Source organism: Podarcis gaigeae (genome assembly GCF_964106915.1).
Source record: "Podarcis gaigeae genome assembly, chromosome: 4".
NCBI lineage: Eukaryota > Metazoa > Chordata > Lepidosauria > Squamata > Lacertidae > Podarcis > Podarcis gaigeae.
In genome coordinates this window covers 76,083,072-76,101,637 of record NC_139677.1, presented here as the reverse complement: position 1 = coordinate 76,101,637, position 18,566 = coordinate 76,083,072, and the positions used below count along the sequence as shown (strand labels likewise).

General features: G+C 43.7%; 1 protein-coding gene and 1 long non-coding RNA gene across 2 annotated transcripts in view; one reads left to right on the top strand and one right to left on the bottom strand.

Moving 5' to 3' along the window:
* Positions 1-18,566, bottom strand: part of GAP43 (growth associated protein 43) — a 53,356-nt gene that overhangs the window by 26,674 nt on the left and 8,116 nt on the right. The gene's annotated exons all lie outside the window — the stretch shown is intronic.
* Positions 8,280-11,263, top strand: LOC310843885. Its single transcript, XR_014563741.1, has 3 exons — positions 8,280-8,528; positions 9,057-9,127; positions 10,505-11,263. It is a non-coding gene; the product is annotated as an uncharacterized lncRNA (long non-coding RNA).

Sequence of the window (18,566 nt, the reverse complement as noted above, 5' to 3'; positions counted from 1 at the left end):
AGCATCAGACTCTTAATCTCAGGGTCCGGGTTTGAGCCCCATGTTGGTCAAAAGATTCCTGAATTGCAGGGAATTGGCCTAGATGACACCCGTGGTTACTTCCAACTCTACAATTCCATGATACTATGGTCAGGTAATTAGCAAAGAGTTTTTGGGAAAGCAGAGGCAAAATTTAAATGGGCTGGGCAGGGTGGGGCATAGCTGGGTGGCACAGCACATGCTTTGCCATGCAGCGAGTCTCAGGTTCAAGACTCAGGGTCAATCCTCAGCATCTCTGTTGAAAAGGATCATGTAGTAGACAGTGGAAAAGTCTCTGCCTAAGACCCCAAAGAGCTTCTGCCCATTAGAATACACAATGCTGGGGTAGATATAAGGCAATTTCCAGAGGGTATCTAGAGTTTCTGTGTTGCAGTACAAAAAACAACAACAACCAGTATTGTGGCAAATAACAAACAAGCTTTCGTGAGCTAGAATCTACCAGATGCGTAGTGTAATTCACAGTATAGAGCCACATGGGGAGAACTTTAAGCAGTGAAATCAAGCATGCTTTGTTCTCCTGGCCCATGGTTGGTGGGCCAGTCTTTGGTTACATAAATATCCCTCATCTGAAATAGCTACTCACCAGCAACAATAGCCCACACAACCTGTGGAACCGCAGCTTGCAGCTGACCCAGATGCCAACTCTGTCCTCCCAACACACCTAATCAGGCAACACAATTGCAGGAACCAAAAATGTCAGCCACATCATCAAGGGTCAATTTACTTGTTCATCTTCATCATATACATTACTATCATCTGTCAGAAATGCCCTTCCACATTCTACACAGGGCAAGCAGCCTAGTCCACGTAGAAAAGAATCATACGGGCGCAAATATGACATCGGAAATGGTAGTGTTCAGAAACCTGTGGGAAAACATTTCATTCTACAAGGATGCTCTGCTATTGATCTTGAAGAGGCCAAATGTGAATAAAGGAATTTCAAGGGATGGGTTCCAATGTGAAACTCCTGGATAATATTTAATCAAGAATTTCAGTTCTGTTCATTTGGATCTGAGTAGAGACAATGGTTTCATATCCTGCTACAAGTGTTAATTCACTCAGCATTACCATCTTGATTGTTTTATCACCTATTACTACACTTGTTTTGTACACATTATAGCTCCAATTGAATTGTAATTGGCACTGTTTCTTGCATTTCATTTTCCTCCAACTTCACTGCTTACGCGCACACACACACACACACACACACACATCACTAATATAATATGATTTAAATATATATTTGCAACTGAGTATGCATCTTCATACATCTTGTGAAGTGGGCTCCAGTCTATGAAAACTTATAGCATGATAAAACAAAAAAAACTCCTTCCAGTAGCACCTTAAAGACCAACTAAGTCAGTGCTTGGTATGAGCTTTCGTGTGCATGCACACTTCTTCAGATACACTGAAACAGAAGTTTCCAGAAGGGTCTGGAAACTTCTGTTTCAGTGTATCTGAAGAAGTGTGCATGCACACGAAAGCTCATACCAAGAACTGACTTAGTTGGTCTTTAAGGTGCTACTGGAAGGAATTTTTTTTGTTTTGACTATGGCAGACCAACACGGCTACCTATCTGTAACTTATAGCATGATAGTAGTCTTTAGGGGGCTACAGCACTCTTGTTGTTTTGATGTTCTTAAAGTAATGGGAAAGTCCTTCTTCTGATCAGGACCCAGGGGAGCAGCTGCCAGTAAGAGTCAACAATGCTAGGCTGGATGAATTTGATGGCCTCTCTATTTTCAACATCCATCCTGAAATTTCCAGTGGGGCTCCCAAAGGTAATGTTCTGTACATACACATTTGTTCTTTCAAATGGGCATCTTGGAATGCATTAAGAACCCATTTGCAAGCTCGTCGCCTGGAGATCTTTCACAGCCCCAGGGAAATCCTGCAGGATGAAAAGCACAGCACAGCTATCTGAAGCTCTGTTTGAATGCACTGGGGGAGAAAACCACACTCGAAATAGCTTTTCAATCTCCTTTTGTAGGAGTTACAGGTTGGTAGCCATGTTGGTCTGCCGTAGTTGAAACCAAATAAAAAAATTCCTTCCAGTAGCACCTTAGAGACCAACTTAGTTTGTTATTGGTACGAGCTTTTGTGTGTATAGCTGCACACGAAATCTGAAGAAGTGTGCATGCACATGAAAGCTCATACCAATAACAAACTTAGTTGGTCTCTAAGGTGCTACTGGAAGGATTTTTATATTGTTTTGTTTCTTCTTTAGGAGGACAAGCAGGGGAGTGGGGTTGTCCACACAAAATATGGCAGCTCTTCAATCCAGGTGGTGGTCAGGAAGCAATACGCAGCCTGAAAGCTGAGAGCTCTGAAGGCAAGAGACGTTCAAAAGCCAACAGCCCTATAGGCAGTGGAGATCTCTCCTTTAGTGCAAATGGAACACTGCCCCACCCATCACAATCTGACTTCAGTCTCCACCACCGGATGGTGCTGCCTATAAGTTTCATCCTTCTCAGTCTCAGTGTTGCCCTTGTAGAACTCTGCAGAAAAGAGGATGGGAACAAAACTAAAATTAATTGGCTCTGCCTGTCATTGGCTATGGTTGTCCCTCTCATTGGTCCCTTGCCTTATGCCCCACCAGGTCCAATGGACACCAGTCACCACTGCCTGCAGCATGGGAAAGCAGATGCAACATGGTCAAGGGGTTTGTCCAGCATGACACAAACTGTTCCAGGCTAAGGAGCTAAACACAGGGACAGGTTCCCACAAAGGCAATTTAGTGTGGTTCCCACTTAGAAGCAGGCTTACCAATGCAGCTAAGCAAACCCTCACAAGTAAGCATGCTTCTGCACATGTATCACTTTACGGCACAAGTCTGATGCACATTCAAAAGCACAGCAGAATGCTTGTTGGCGCCATCTGTCTTCACTGATCACTTTCAATGAGATATGCAAATGCACATCCCCATCCACAAACAAGAACCAATGAGTCAGATGTGGACAGCGGTGTTGGGTGAGCTGCAGCAGGTAGGACTCCGCTACCACTGCAGTGCAAGTGACTGAGGAAAGCCAAGGAGGCCTTGCCTTCACCAGGAGCAATGGAGGAAGGTGTTAGGTCAGATACCCAGCTGCGAAGTGGCCAGGGGGGTCCTGTGCAGCCTGGATCCATGCTGCTGGTGTGTCACTTTCCTGCTTGGTGCTGACTTTCCTGCCTGCCTCATTATGCCCTGCTAGCATTAACAGGAAGAAAACGCTGCTATGGGTTGATGAGACAGACATTAAGCTGGTGAGTGCCTGCAGATTATTAGGGCAATGGGATGGCTGACTAAGAAAAGGTAATTAGTGACCCATGAGTGTTGGCTTCTCTGAGACTCAAATATTTTTTCCAAGAAGTCTCCCCAGTGACCCTCCTGGTCCATTGGAGCTCTACAGAACTGACATTGCTGATCTCAGTATCTTACATACTAGTGATTTAAGAAAAGCTGGTTCAGCATTGTCATGAACACAGGTCACTTCTGGAAACTTGCTTATTCATTCTGATTCATTTGCACAAAGTTTCTGCAGAGGTTGTATGATGTCCATTGTTCATTGAGCATTCACACCCTGATTTGTTTGTGTCAAGGTTATATGGCTTTCCACCAATCTAATGTCATCCCACATTTTCCCATAACTTTCCTTACAGCAAAAAGTCTATTTTGTGTTGTGTTTGAAAGTGGGTTTGTTGTGTCTGAGAGTCAGAACACTTTAATCCACTTTAACTTCACAAACCTCAATTTGCCAGTATTTAAATGAATACTGGCAGTCTGAAGGCATCCATAGAGCAGCAATTCACCTGAAATGTGGGGGAAAGTGTATTGTGTAGGCAGTCTGCATATGTTGCACGGTTAGTACAGCATAGGATGGCTTTAAAAGTAAGTCACGCTTCCAAAATAACAAGCTGACGTTAAAGAATATTAATTCATTTAGAAGCATTTTAAAATAAGCTTTCAGTTTCTAAAACTTGAAGACTATTTTAAATTTTAGGAGCTTGAGGTACAGAAAAAAACACTAAGATGGCAAGACCTGTGATTTCATAAATAGAATGTCGGCAGCCCTGAGAAAATTCACTATTGATCAAACTTCTTTGGACAAAAAAAGAAAGAAAGTCCTCATTACATGTATTCTCCAGAGTCCTTTCTGTCATATATTGGAAGAAGGGAACACTCTGTTCTTCTTTCATGCCCCCAAACCTCCTCCAAGGAATCCCTTGTCAAAATGACTTCTACTAGTTGCCCAAAGGACTGTATTCAGGCTTGTTAACCTCATTCTCCGATCCACGTTATCAAACCTACAATCTTCATAATATTTCTACCTCTTTTTCATGAAATACGTAGATCCATGACTCACTATCTAAGATTCCCAGTTCAGGATAGGATGCAGTCATTATTTTGGCATCATTCTCGCTACCTCACCCTCTACTGTTGTGTGTGTTTCTCCAACAGTTCCGTATACTGAAATGCAGCAATCATTTTCCATCTGTTCTTCCCCTGTCTTCCTGGATTACAATAAGAAGGTACAGGACACTGGAGCATCTCTGCTTCTGATGGGCAATTCACGTTAATACGGGGCTGATAGGGGGAAGAATTAATGTGTTTCAGCAACAAGGACTACCAGAGGGACTACCAGAGCCATCTTCCCCCATTGATCCCATAGCAGGTAGCACACCAACGATGAAGGAGCCTGGGTTGGCATCATTCCTCCCATGGAAGAGAAGAGCACTTTCATCTCCTCCCTCTAGGAGGAAGATACAGCAGAAATGCAGAGATAGATGCTCTTTTACCAGCCTCACAGGTGAAAAAAGTGAAGTGATTTGTTTATTCTGTGTGGCCACAATCCACCACTCTTTGTATCTGGAGGACCTACATTCAAGTGCATGGATCCAATTGTTTGGTTTTATGAAGCATAAAGTGATGGGGGGACAGGCACGTGACTTGAAATGGGGTAAATGAAGAATGTGGAGGTGTCAAACACCTTGGAAGAGCACTGATCATAAATGATAGGTTTCATAATCCTGTAAAGAAGTAAGAGAGACTGAAGAACAAGATTTGGGGAGAAAAATCTTAGGGAGCAAAGTCCCCTGGCCAGGGGGGCGGGTTGGAGTTCCAATGAAATAAATGGAGAAGACATTTATAAATGGAGAAGAATCGGTTTGGGCATTGCAAGAGAAGCTTGGCTTCTGTAAGCAAGCAAACCTTGTGCTTCTGATGCAATATCCAAAACCAATTCTCAGAGGACCTGAGGCTCATCCAGCCATGGAACAAGGGCAGCTCGTAAGGAATTTCGGCCCTTTTTGTGAGTCTCTTTCTAATTCTGTGCAGATTCCTAGGTTCAGATGAGCAATGAAGCAGGACCAGTGGTTGAGAATATGCCTTGTATGCAGAGGGTCCAATGTTCAACCACTGGCATCTCCAGCCATGGCAGTTTCAGGACAGGGACTACAAAATGCCAGGCAAGACAAACAAGGCGTTGTGATCCAATATAAGGCAGCTCCCTATGAAATGAATGACTAGGGGCGGGGGAACGGAATTGTCACATGCAAAATGTACCTTTCCCCATTATTCAGGCTGACTGCTAATGGAGTAGCAGGATTCACAGAGGGATAATCCCCTTTTCTAGTTGGTGGGTCTATCCCCCTCGAGAAACAGAGACAATCTAGGATTCCTACGTTGTAAACTTGGGGAGTGGAGGCAACTAGCCACCTTTTTCTCATTTTCATTATTTTATTAATTTAAAAAGTATGTACACACACATAATCAAATACACCCACACATGCAGTGGCTCAGGGATACAAATACTAATTAAAGCAACTACAAAAATTTTCAGCCTTATCCAAAGAATCCCCCGTATAGCTGTTTTGTCAGACAGAACGAAAGGGATCATGTTATAAAAATCAAAGATGACTGATATCTAATAGCTGAGAATGAAGCGCAGAGGGAAAAGATTTGCCAACTGTATCTACTAAAATAGCGAAACATGGGCACAGGAGGCAGGAAAAAACCTTTCACGCTTTCTGAGGTGTGGAAGCAATTTAGCACCAAGGACAGTTGCGCTTAACCTAGCTAAATAGTGTGAAGGCACCAGGATAGAAGACTGTGGCTTCTGCCTCCTCCGCCCTGCAGCTCTCTTAGCAGGATTCTTCTATGCCGGGGCAGATGTTGTTACTATGGTCAGAGCATCCACAAGTGATGAAAATAGCAGTTTTCCTGATCTTATCCCCCAAAGGTACAAGAACCAGTTGCATCTGTAGGAGATGGAGTTTTGATTTCTGCCTCCAAGAGTTTACAGCAGGCATAGGCAAACTCAGCCCTCCAGATGTTTTGGGACTACAACTCCCATCATCCCTAGCTAACAGGACCAGTGGTCAGGGATGATGGGAATTGTAGTCCCAAAAACATCTGGAGGGCCGAGTTTGCCTATGCCTGGTTTACAGCCTTGGTTAAGCAGTTCCAACAAAGGGAGCTAATCAAAAAGCTCAATGACATCAAACAATCTACCCTATTTAATAAATCAGGCAGGCGAAGCCTTCTGAGAGGAAGAGGAAAGGGGCCCATGTTACAAGTTTATACCAGATGTGCCCAGAAAAATGATGCTTGGGTACCAGTTCTTCTTGGGATGCTTGAACACTGAACTTTGCTTTATACGGGTGGAGCATGAGCTACTGCTGCTGATGGCAATGTTCACTCCATCCACTGAACAGAAGAGTGCCAAGTTCAACAAAGTATCCTCCCTGCTCTTGTTTTGCTTGTGCTCTGTTTGAGGTGGTAGTGTTTTTAATTTGTGTCACTGGAAATAGGAGCAATTAACATTCTGAGGTGGTGTTTACGGGTTCGTTAAATCAAGCAAACATCCCAAGCAATTAGAGGAAAGGGGTGAATTCCCAACGGCTGGGGAAGCAGGTAGCTTGGTGGATGGGTTTGGGCTGTGCAGTTGGGTCTTCATTCCTGACACGTGGCAGCAACCACAAGCTGAAAGGAAGTTCCACCCTTCCAGCAGAAACATAAGCAACAGGTGCCACGCCTTTCCTCCCCCCTGCCTGCAAAAGCCACCCTGGATTGACTGGAATTGAGAAGTCAATGAGAAGGATGGGAGGGAAATGGTTGAAGGAAAGAATATGTGCTACAAGACCTTGAGGAGAAGAAAGGAAGGAAGGAAGATGAGCAAGAGCAAAAGGCAAAACGGTACAGACAATGACAAAGAGAAAGCACCAAAGGGGTGATGCAGGAGGGATGCACACAGACAAGCGATACTGAAGCAGGAAATTGAAGACAGACCTGTCCAAGCTTGATACAAAGGCATTTTCCCTAGCAAACCATGCAGCTTTGCGGCGATTCCTACACCCCAGCTGTGTTAGTCCCAGGACTGCCATGGTCCCAGGCACCTCCACATCTGCATTTCCCCCGGACCGGCACGGCTTTTCCTTACAGCATGGCTGGCGGCAGCATGTCTCTGTGGAATTAGTCCTGTCAGGGAAGATATTGATTTGGATGCTGATGTGTTAATACATGGCTGCTTTCAGCAAAGCTTCCTTCCTCCCTCCATCCCAGACAATAGACTGGAGGACTAACCTGCCACTAATCACACAGGAGGCGTGTCTATGGCCAGACGTGCTATGCAAGGGGATGAGGCAGCCTGCAGAGAACACGGAGCGTCTATTGTGCTCCTTACATGTCCTAAGCCTATCCCAAGATCCTTTTAAAACCACAGCATTGGTGACTACAGATATGAACATTCTTTATGTGCACAGTAGCTATCAACTCAGACACGGCCTCAAAATATTTGCACGTTAACTGAGAAGTCAGAGCAAAGATGAAGAATAAAATACTGATTACAGTATTGCTTTTTTGCGGGCTCAGAAAAGTTCTTTGGTTTCTTGTCCAGCCTATCAGAAATTTGTTTTTGACCTATGTTGCAGTCATAGCATGTGTTGTCTACAAGATAGAATAGAAAAGCAAATAATTAATTTATTTATTTCTTAAAAGTTATTTGTTTTTGACCTTTGTGGGGATATATTCTTAAACAGTTTCATTTGTCTTCTATCAGACTAGCGACTTGCCAAGTTGTCCATGGGCAGGATCTCAAGGTACTTAGCGCTGGAATTGAATAAACTTGGTTTAGGTCTTTAAGCATAACTGCCTGACTGCTAAAATGTTGAAAAATATACAGGGCCCAATATATGCCCCCCAAAGTACAGAGAGAGAGACCCCCAAATACTTCTCTTGAGGGTTCTTAGCTGGCTTCAAGTGTATTGAAATGAGTCCGTGTTTACATTCTGAGCATGTTTGACTGAATCAAGCCTTCTGAATTCCATGGGAAGGGAGAGAGAGTAGCGCATGAGTAAGAATGTAGTTGGAAATGTCAATTAGGACATAGCTAGCTCCTGCTCAGGTTCCAGCACAAAGAAAAGCCCGAGGGCAATTCTGACAGAGAAACTGCCAGGGGGGAGCAAAGCACTGTACATTTTCCATTACCAGCTGCCCCAGGGCCACATTACAGGTAAGCGGAAGCTGTGAGCAAGTGCAATAATGCTGGCATGGATAAAGCTAAGAAGCACAGGGGTCTGGAGGGAAGGGCTTTCCCCCAGGAAAATGGTTCAAGAGTTGTTCTTTTTTTTTTGCAAGAGATCCCTCAGTGGGTGCCTGGAAACTGGGGAGGTACAGAGAGGGACAGGGTGTGTGAAATGAGGGGGTTCTTTTGCATTATCTCTCAGCATTCACACAGGGTTCACCTGCATTCTTTTCTTCGACACTCTCCTCCAAGAAAAGGGGGGGGGGGAGAGAACCCTGAACCAGCAGATTCCAGAAAAGTGCAGCCCTTCACTTTGCGATGGTATGCAAGGATATTAGAACAAGTACAAGTCTCTCTTGTGCAGCTGTAACTTTCTTGGGCAAACCTTCCACACGAAGTCCTCCCACCACTGCAAAGTGCTTTGAAGCCGAGGTAGCACAAAGGGAATGTATGTGCTTAACTCTTCCCTTGATAGTCACCCTCCTCCAAGTGACTTTTTTTCTGCTGTTGTTGTAGGCCCATGTTTACTTCACAAATGTTAGTCTGGAACTATACAGTGCTAAAAGCAGCTGGGATGGATTATCTGGGTAATTCTCCTTTTCTCGGTATCTTCTGTAAACCTCTTATAGATTGAAAATATGTTTCTTTAAGCTGAAGAAAACAGCATAGATAGGTAGCGTAGTTTGCAGATGACATCAAGTATTTAGAATGGTGTATATACCTAAGTGGACTGAAGAGAAAAAGATCTCTTCAGACTGGGTGAATGAGCAACAAAATTATACATGGAATTTGTCAGGGGGGAAAGACAAACTAGGTGCAACTTTAATTGTATGGATGCAGTTAACACACACATTTTTGTTTCCCTGTCACAAACTTGACAAAATTGGCTTTCCAAAGCTGCCATTTGCATTTCAACCAGCAATGTTCCTTAGGGAGGCTTCCCCTTCAAATGCTTCTCTGAAGCTGATTTTTGTGGTTTTAGTTCAGAATGTGGCAGGAAAAGAACAAGTTCTCTACCCTCCTGTATGGTCCTGAAGCTGCTTTGAGGCCCCTGCAGCTGCTATTTATGTAATTAACACCTGTGTGCTAATTACGTTCTCACAGTGGCATATTTAGTTTGACCCCCAGCATAAAGTGACCAAGATTGAGGCAAAAGCAAAAAAGAAAATGGGCTAATCGGGAAAGGGGCACTGGTGGCAGCACCATCACATTGATTCCAGAGGTCATATTCAGGGTAGAGCTACATAGCTGTCAACTTTCAGATTTGAAAATAAAGGATCAGTAGCCTCGAAAATAAGGGATCAGCAGCCTCACCTGTCCTGGGGATAGTCTACAGGATATCTAACAATCCAGGATAGCAGCGGGAAACGGCGCTGGAATAAGGGAATTTCCCGCAAAAAAGGAAGGTTGACAGCTATGTAGAGCTATATCCTTGCACAAGAGGAATAACTTTCCTCCTCTCCCAGCTCATGCCCTAAATCTGTCCTCTGGGTTCTTTCAACCCTCCAGAGCAGATTTAGGAAAGGTACGGGGCGTATGCAGGGAGAAGAGAAGAGGGCAGTCCTGCTGTGCAAGCAGAAGTCATTCTGCTCACCCAACTGTTTAGTTCAATAATACCACCCATATCTAGCATTGGGAGGGAGGGCACACGTTAGAGTATATTAGGAGGAAAATACAAAGGCAATTATTCAGGACAGACAAAAGGAAACATTTCTTCACACATAGATAAAACCATGGAATTCAAGCCATAGGATGCAGAGATGGCCACCAACATGGTTTGAAAAGGGTGTTTGACGTATTCATGGAGAAGGCTATCAATGGCCATGTATTGCCTCCAGTATCCCAGTGACCTACTGAAAACTGTCCCAGGCCCACTTTATCATATAGCTTCGTGTCACCATATTTCTCACTGGGATTTATGTGTCAGTCTGATTATGCTCCCTCCCCTTAATTTGCCTTCACAGATCCTATTTTGATCATCAAAGCCGTATTTGCTCTACAGAAATGAATGAACAATCACCCCAGCAGAAGGAGCTGATGATACACAGGATGCTTACAGCAAGGATAATTAGGCATGTTGCTAACTTGTTCGGAATAAACATGTGTGCGGCAGAGCAAACCACACACACAAAAAAGGGAACAGGAAGTGATGAGCATAAGGCCAGAGCAGAAAGAAAGTGGCAGACATTTAGAAGCAGATATGTTAAATTGTAGTCATAATGGAAGGTAATGTCTTAAAGCCTACAGGACCAGTACTGGACCAATCCTGCATTTAGATGACAGTCTGCCCAAAGGGGCATCAGGAACATAATTTCAAAAAACAGCAGAGAAGGCAAAACTTATCTCTATTCAAGGTTTCTCTTGGCAGAGGCGAAAGCTGTGTTTCTCTCCTAATCTGTCTATACTAGCATAACTCAGCCCTTTTCCTAGAGTCTGGGGTTGGGTATGGGGAACCTTTGGCCCTTTGGTTGTTGCTAAACTACTGAACGTTGCTGATCATTGTTCCTGATCTAGAAGGTTATTCCAATAGATTCCAAAGAATGCATGGGAGGAGTCACATCATGGCTCCACCCCAAACCATGCGAATGAAGAAGATTACAACAAAGAAGAATAAGCCTCTGTCTTTGTGTTGGGGGAACCTGAAACCACAGGGTTCTTGGTCATGCAGAAAAGCCCTCTGCACATATAACGGTGCATGCATGCCTATTTGTAGTGATAGTAAGGTAAAGGTAAAGGTAAAGGTACCCCTGCCTGTACGGGCCAGTCTTGACAGACTCTGGGGTTGTGCGCCCATCTCACTCAAGAGGCCAGGGGCCAGCGCTGTCCGGAGACACTTCCGGGTCACGTGGCCAGCGTGACAAAGCTGCATCTGGCGAGCCAGAGCCGCACACGGAAACGCCGTTTACCTTCCCACTGGTAAGCGGTCCCTATTTATCTACTTGCACCCGGAGGTGCTTTCGAACTGCTAGGTTGGCAGGCGCTGGGACCGAGCAGCGGGAGCGCACCCCGCCGCAGGGATTCGAACCGCCGACCTTTCGATCGGCAAGTCCTAGGTGCTGAGGCTTTAACCCACAGCGCCACCTGCGTCCCTTGTAGTGATAGTAAACATATGTAAGTCAGGAACGGAGGCTAGCATGCACTTAACCCGCCCCCGCCCACCATACACATTCTAGGAGTAAGGACATTGTGATGTCCTCTAGCTATTTTGGACTCCATCTCACATCACTCCTAACCATTGATCATGCTGACTTGGGCCAATGGGAGTTGTAGTTCACAGAATCTGGAAGACACATTAGCTGCTATTCTGCTAGAATGAAGATCTGAATATAGTGACTGTGACTGCAGCCTCCTTAATAATTAAATTAGCATCCATTCAGTGGGGAATGTTTCTTTTGAAAATTGTAAAAAGTAGAGACAGAATAATCTCTGACAGACACAATTCTTCACTTTTTATTCTGATTCTAGAATACTGAGGAGTTTCTATTTGAACTCCTGTTCAGTTGTCATATGTTCCATGGATCCACACAATTTGATGTTCCAAATAACTGTAACTCACATAAGCAATAGTGTGTCCAGTTCTGTGGACACCACTCCTTTCTTGGTGTTCTTGCTCTTTGTATATGATCTGTGCCCAGTCACTACATTTAAAAGATAGGGTAGTTATCCAATGTGAATTGCTAACATTGGCATGTAGGTACAATGGACAGTACCACTGAGACAAAGCAAAGTATCAGAGGCCATAGTCAACATTTCGGTCTGTTACAATTTCTTGTCATAAATTTGGCAATATATGTTTCTGAGCAGTGATTGGGTTTTTTAGGTTATCCAGCTGTCTATGTGCCAGCAAAGGTCAGCTCCTTGTGACTTCTTTGCTCTTCCCAGCAGATCACTCTTGACAACAGTTTGTAGTTCCATTGTGATGCATTACAACAACCTCAAATGTGAGCTGTAGGCAAAAAGCAGTGGTGTTCTATCTTGTCGCTTGTGTTATTTCTGTTGAAGCAGTTGTATTCTGGGAACTGACCTGGCCCTTGAAATCTGGTACTCAACTGTGTTGCCATGGTATTTAAGAAAGCGGAGATCAAATTGCTCAATTTGTTGTCACTTACTAGTTTGTATAGTGATCTGAATCTATTAAAAGGCATCATTCTGGAGCAGATGCATTGAAATCCATTCAAATCTCATTCTGCCTTCCACCATTCTCTCACAAATTTAGAAGGGGTCAATATATAAAAATTTGCTTGATTTGCACTCATTTCTGTAAATTACCATGTTTATGCAGCTATATAAATGCCAATTCCCACCAAAAAATTAATTTTGTATGTATGTATGTATGTATGTATGTATGTATGTATTAAATTTCTATCTCGCCCTTACTGCCACGAGAGCCCATGGCAAGCACCAAAGCAACAAAACAACACAATTAAAAGTAAAAAAAAACATACTTAAAACATTTAAAAACAATAGGAACATCCGAAAACTTTTAAGAATATCTAAACTGTTAGAATATTTAAAAGCATAGTTAATAATTTAATTTGAACGTTGCCAAGAATAGCATCTTTTAACCAACAAATGCCTGGCTTAACAGGAATGTTTGAGAACTCCTCCTAAGGGAGATCAACACAGCTCACCAGGGTAGCGTTCCACAAGTGGAGAACCACCACCAAGAAGGCCCTGTCACAGGTCAGTGCCAAAGCTAGCAGCCAATGGCAGCACCCAGTGGCAATACCCAGCAACGTGAGATTGGTAAAGTGGGGGAGAGGGAACCTACAAAAGGAGAGAGAGAGATCATGACAATGCAAGTTCAGTTATTCTGCTCGAACTAGCAAGCAACCATCTCAAGCAGATGGCTGTGGTCAATCTCCCTGGGCTACAGTGGGCCTTCCCAAGCTCAGCTCCAGGGAGAAGCTCCAGGGAGAACTGCTTCTATTTCAACTCCTCTGCTCCTGCTCCAGTGCCTGGCTCAGGAAAAGAACTACTATAGCACCTGTCCTTGAAGGATGTTCTGTGAAGCCCCTTTCAGGGAGAGACGCAAGTGTTCTGCTGTACCTTCCTAGCCAGAGAAGAGGGGTAGTAAGTGGAAACTGTTCAGCTCCTGCAGTGACTGCTTCTCCGGCCCTGAGAAGTTGTACAATGCAGGAACTTGTTTATTCTGCTTCCGCTTCACTATGTTTGTGTGGGGAAGTTTGGGGCTGTGGAAACTGGGATCAGGGTACTTCAAACTCCAAATCTCCCCCCAATCCCAGACACCATAAAATTTGGCAGACTTCCTCATTGGTAAGACTTAGGGACCTACTGAATACTTTTCTTGTGCCAACAGGCCTACTGAATTGATTTCCAACTCCCTCAACCATTCCTCATAAGGCTTGGATTTCAGGCCCTTGATCATCTCATTCACATTCCAGATTGTCAATATCCTTCTTAAATTGTGGCACCCAGAACTGGACACAGTACCCCAGGTGTGGTCTGACCAAGGCAGTATAGAGTGGTACTATTCTTCCTTTCACCAGGACGCTATACTGTTGTTGATGTGGCCTAGAATAGCATTAGCTTTTTTGCAGTAGGGGAGACCTAAATCAAGTGATGGGGCCAAAAGGGTAGGTGATGGGCTTGAGTGCAACCATGCGCAGGTTGTCAGCTGGAGCTTTCTACCTACTAGGAGCTCAATTGGCTTGATCATACGTCAACCAAGGGAATTCCTACACCCTCATCTTTCCCATGCCTTTTCCCCAAGACACAAGCAGCAGCTGGAAGAGTGCTGATTAGGTTTAAGGGAGTGAAGTCTAAGGGTAGTTGGAGAGGACTGCAGAAAGGTTAAGAACAGCCAGACAGCTCAGAAGGCAAGGGACGTCAGTGGATGGGTGTACATTGACAAGAGATTATTTGGTCTGTTACGTGGTCTGACTTCCAAATTGGTTAGGAAGGAGCTATAAATATAAGCAAATAAATATTAATAAATAACAGGGCCATCAACAGACAATAGCAAATTTCTCTATTGGTTATTGCTTCAAATGAAGGGAAGCTAATCTTCCTTTATGGACGCTATAAAGTGTATTAGTGCCCCTAGATTATCAGTTGATTAGAACAAATAGCATGGTGTAATGGTCTCAGGTTCCATTTGCATTGCCAATTTGCAAATTCAGACAATACAAAATGGGAGTGGAGGGGGATATTAGGTGAGCCAAACAGGACCTATAGTGACATTAACATTTCCATTACAAAATGGAAACTCTGGAACTGTTATGATAAAGGCTGTCTCTACTAAGTCGAATTTGTGTGCCAAGTCAAAGTTGGGAGCAGAATGCCTGACCAGATGGCCCTTTATTCTGATCCAGCAAGACAGCTCTTACATTCTTAGGATGCTACAGATATATAGCAACATTCAGGGAAAGTATGTGGTGCAATCCTCTTAGGGCAATACATTTGTCCTCCCACAAGCATCAGTGCCGGAAAGGTGATACCCATTACAATCATAGTGCAGCTTTTGATAGTGGTTCAGATCAACTAGGATATTTTTCACACTAGGGGGAAAGATTCACTTGGGGGGAGGGGGAATGTGACAGGGTCATGAAACTAAATCCTGCTAAGTTAGAGGCCCTGTGGGTGAATCGTTTACTGTTTGAGATCACAGAATTGTAGAGTTGGAAGGGACCCTGTGGGTTATCTCATCCAACCTCCTGCAATGTGTATGTCAGTTACCTGTTGTGGACAGGGTTGCACTCCCTCTGAAGAAACAGGCACATAGCTTGGGAGTACTCCTGGATCCATCATTGTCACTGGAGACTCAAATGGCCTTAGTGGTTAGGAGTCCTTTTTACCAATTTCAGCATTAGCTGCAGCCATTCCTAGACACGGATACCATAGTTAAAGGGAGCCATGCACTGATAACCTTACAAATGGAATATTGCAATGCACTTTATGTGGATTATAATGCAATGACAGCCACAAGAATAGACGGATGAAACTCTTGTGTAGAGTTCAAAGGCCATACTGGTGGTCAACTAAGTTCTGCTTGGTAGGTTTCACAATTACGTAACCATCTGGCATGATAGTAATGCATGGGGTGAGATCTCCAAACCAAATGAGGTGGTGCAGAATAAAAAGACTAGAAGATGAAGGCCAGGGTACGAAAACAAATTAGCAATGGTCTTCAGAATGCTCACACTGTAAGAAAAAGAAGAGTCTGCTGCTGGATCAGGCTAGTGGCCCATCTAGTCCATCAGTCTGTTCTCACAGTGGCCAACTAGATGCCCTTAGGAAGCCCAGAAGCAAGATCCGAACACAACAGCATGCACCCCTCTTGCAGTTTCCAGCAACAGGTATTGAGAAGCATGCTGAGGCAGAATGTATCCATCAGGGTTAGAAGCCATTGATAGCCTTATCCTCCACTAATTTGTCTAATCCAAGCTGGTGGCCATCTTTGTCTCTTGTGGAAATGAATACCATAGTTCAGCTATGCACTGTGTGAATTAACAAAGCAGCCTTTGTCAACCAAGTGCTCTCCAGACATTTTGGACTACAACTCCCATCAGCCCTAACCACTGTAGTGAAGGCTAGAGTAAAAAGGTAATTCAGGGCAGGCATAGGCAAACTCGGCCCGCCAGATGTTTTGGGACTACAATTCCCATCATCCCTGACCACTGGTCCTGTTAGCTAGGGATCATGGGAGTTGTATGATGAGAAGAAGAAGCCAGTGCCACTATCACCAGTGCCATATTTCTTAGCTTCCTGTGAGAATCTGCCCAGCTACTGTTGTTGGGGAACAGAAATACAGGGCTAGATGGCCCTTTGTTCTTATTCAGCAGGACAGTTCTCATACATTTGGGGGGGGGTGCTACAAATTATAATATGATATCTAGAAAAAGCATATGGTATGGTCCTCCTTTAACATGTAAGACTTCAACATGTAAGAATGTAAGAGCACATTACTAGCTGCTCAAAACAAAATGCTAGGATAACACAGTAAGTCCTAAGATGAGCAGGAACCAATTCCAACAGAGTATCCATCCAAATATTCCAAAGAGTGGCTTCAAAGTATGCACTGAGCATGATCAGCCAGCAATCTCATCAGAGGGTCACTTTTGTGCAGCATTAGTGCAGGCACAGGTATACCACTGGTATAGGGCAGTATACAAATTTACTATTACTACTACTAATAATAATAATAATAATAATGGTAGAAATTATTATGAAAAGGATCTTCATTTAGAGCAACACATGCAGTTCTGGACAATGTTCACCTTCTTTTTCATAATAAAAGATGTAGAAACACTGGAAGGGGTCTTTTTTAAATAGTAATAAAAAAGAATGGAAAATGAAACAGACAGGGCTTCTTAGCTTAGGAGAAAAATGAAAACCGAGAGAGGACAAGGGGTAGGTTTTAGAGAAACATGATTGGTGTGAAGAGAGTAAATAAAGGGCAACAATCTCAAAATAAAAAAGGTCCAAGGCCATCCACAGCAGATGTAAGACAAACAGAAGAAATTACTCTCTCACACAACATATAATTAACCTGTGGAACTCATTTTCACAGGACATTATTGCCTTCAGCAGATAAAATAAGCGCACGGAGAATAGGTCAATTGATGGCTATAGCAAGCCATAATATCCAAATTGCAACTTCCATGTTCAGAGACATCACTTCTCTGGCTATCAGATGCTGAGGATTAATGACAGTGGGTGGGTATTGCCATCATGCTGTGCTTGTCAACCATCATGCTGTGCTTATATCTGCCACTGTCAGCAGAGAGAATGCTGGCCTAGAACACTGGCCTGTCGCAGCATAGCAAGCCCTCATCCTTGGCCAGCCTGGCCACCCTAGAGATGACCATTTCAGACTTGCTTGGGAGGCGCAGTCTCTGATAGTTATGGTGCTGCCCACAGAGGAAGTGACGTATTTCCTCCAGTTGGAGGGCGTAAATTCATGTAGGTTGCAACACAGAAAACCAAAACCCACAGGCTCCGTGGAAGGTTTGCAGGTGTAATCACCTCCATCGTTTTAGTATCAAGCAGAACGAAGATGGGTTGTTCAAAGAAACTGGCCACAAGAGAAACAAAGGCAGAAGAAAAAAGACAGGCCAGATAAAAGGGCTAAGTATGCACAAGGTCCACAGCAGGGATTAGCAACCTGGAAACATGAATCACACAGGAGAGGAAAAGCAATCGGAAGCAGAACAGATGGGTGTGCAAAAGGAAATGAAGAGCTGCAGGAGACAGTGCTATTAACTTTATTCAAGAAGAACAAAACCTTTATTGCACCAAAGACAGTTAAATCAATATTTTCCCAATGCTATTTTTCCACAGAAGCAAATGGGTGTGTTTTCCCACAGGGATGCTGCATTACCATGAACAGGAAGGATGGGTTGTCTACGTAATGGCAAGAAAGGGTAGAGATGCTGTCTATGAAGCAGAGTCTAAAAATGTGGAAATTGCTTTGTAAATTGTAAGTGGAAAGCTCTAGGGCAGGGAAGAGTACCAGTAACGCAACTGCAGCACCTATCTTCATGAAAAAGTAAGTGATGCTGCGTAGGACAAAGACTTGCAGCATCAGGTTCCTCACAGGGCAGGACATCACTGGGCAAGACAGGACATCATCCACTCTCACATAGTGACATGAGGATATCACATTTTGGTTTTCATTTGGTTTGGGCAGAAGCGCATGGAATTGTAGATCCATAGTAGAACTGACTCATACTTCCCATGCACATGCATCATCACTGAACACTTCAAACCACAAAGACTCTGCTATTACTCTGGCCTGGGTTATTCTAAAAGTCTCTGTCCATAAGAACAAGATCGATGGCATCAGTCAATGATTTTCAAAGAAATAAAATAAACGTGTATAGCACCATATACACACCACAGGATTATTTTGCTGCAACAACACAAAATAAATAAACAACAGCAATAGTTTGTACCCAAGAATACTAAGTAGAACTTAGTTGGATACAACCCAATAAAGAGAATTATCATAATCTATCAAAATCAGATTCCCTTTGTTCAGCAAAAACCATGAACCATCTGTGG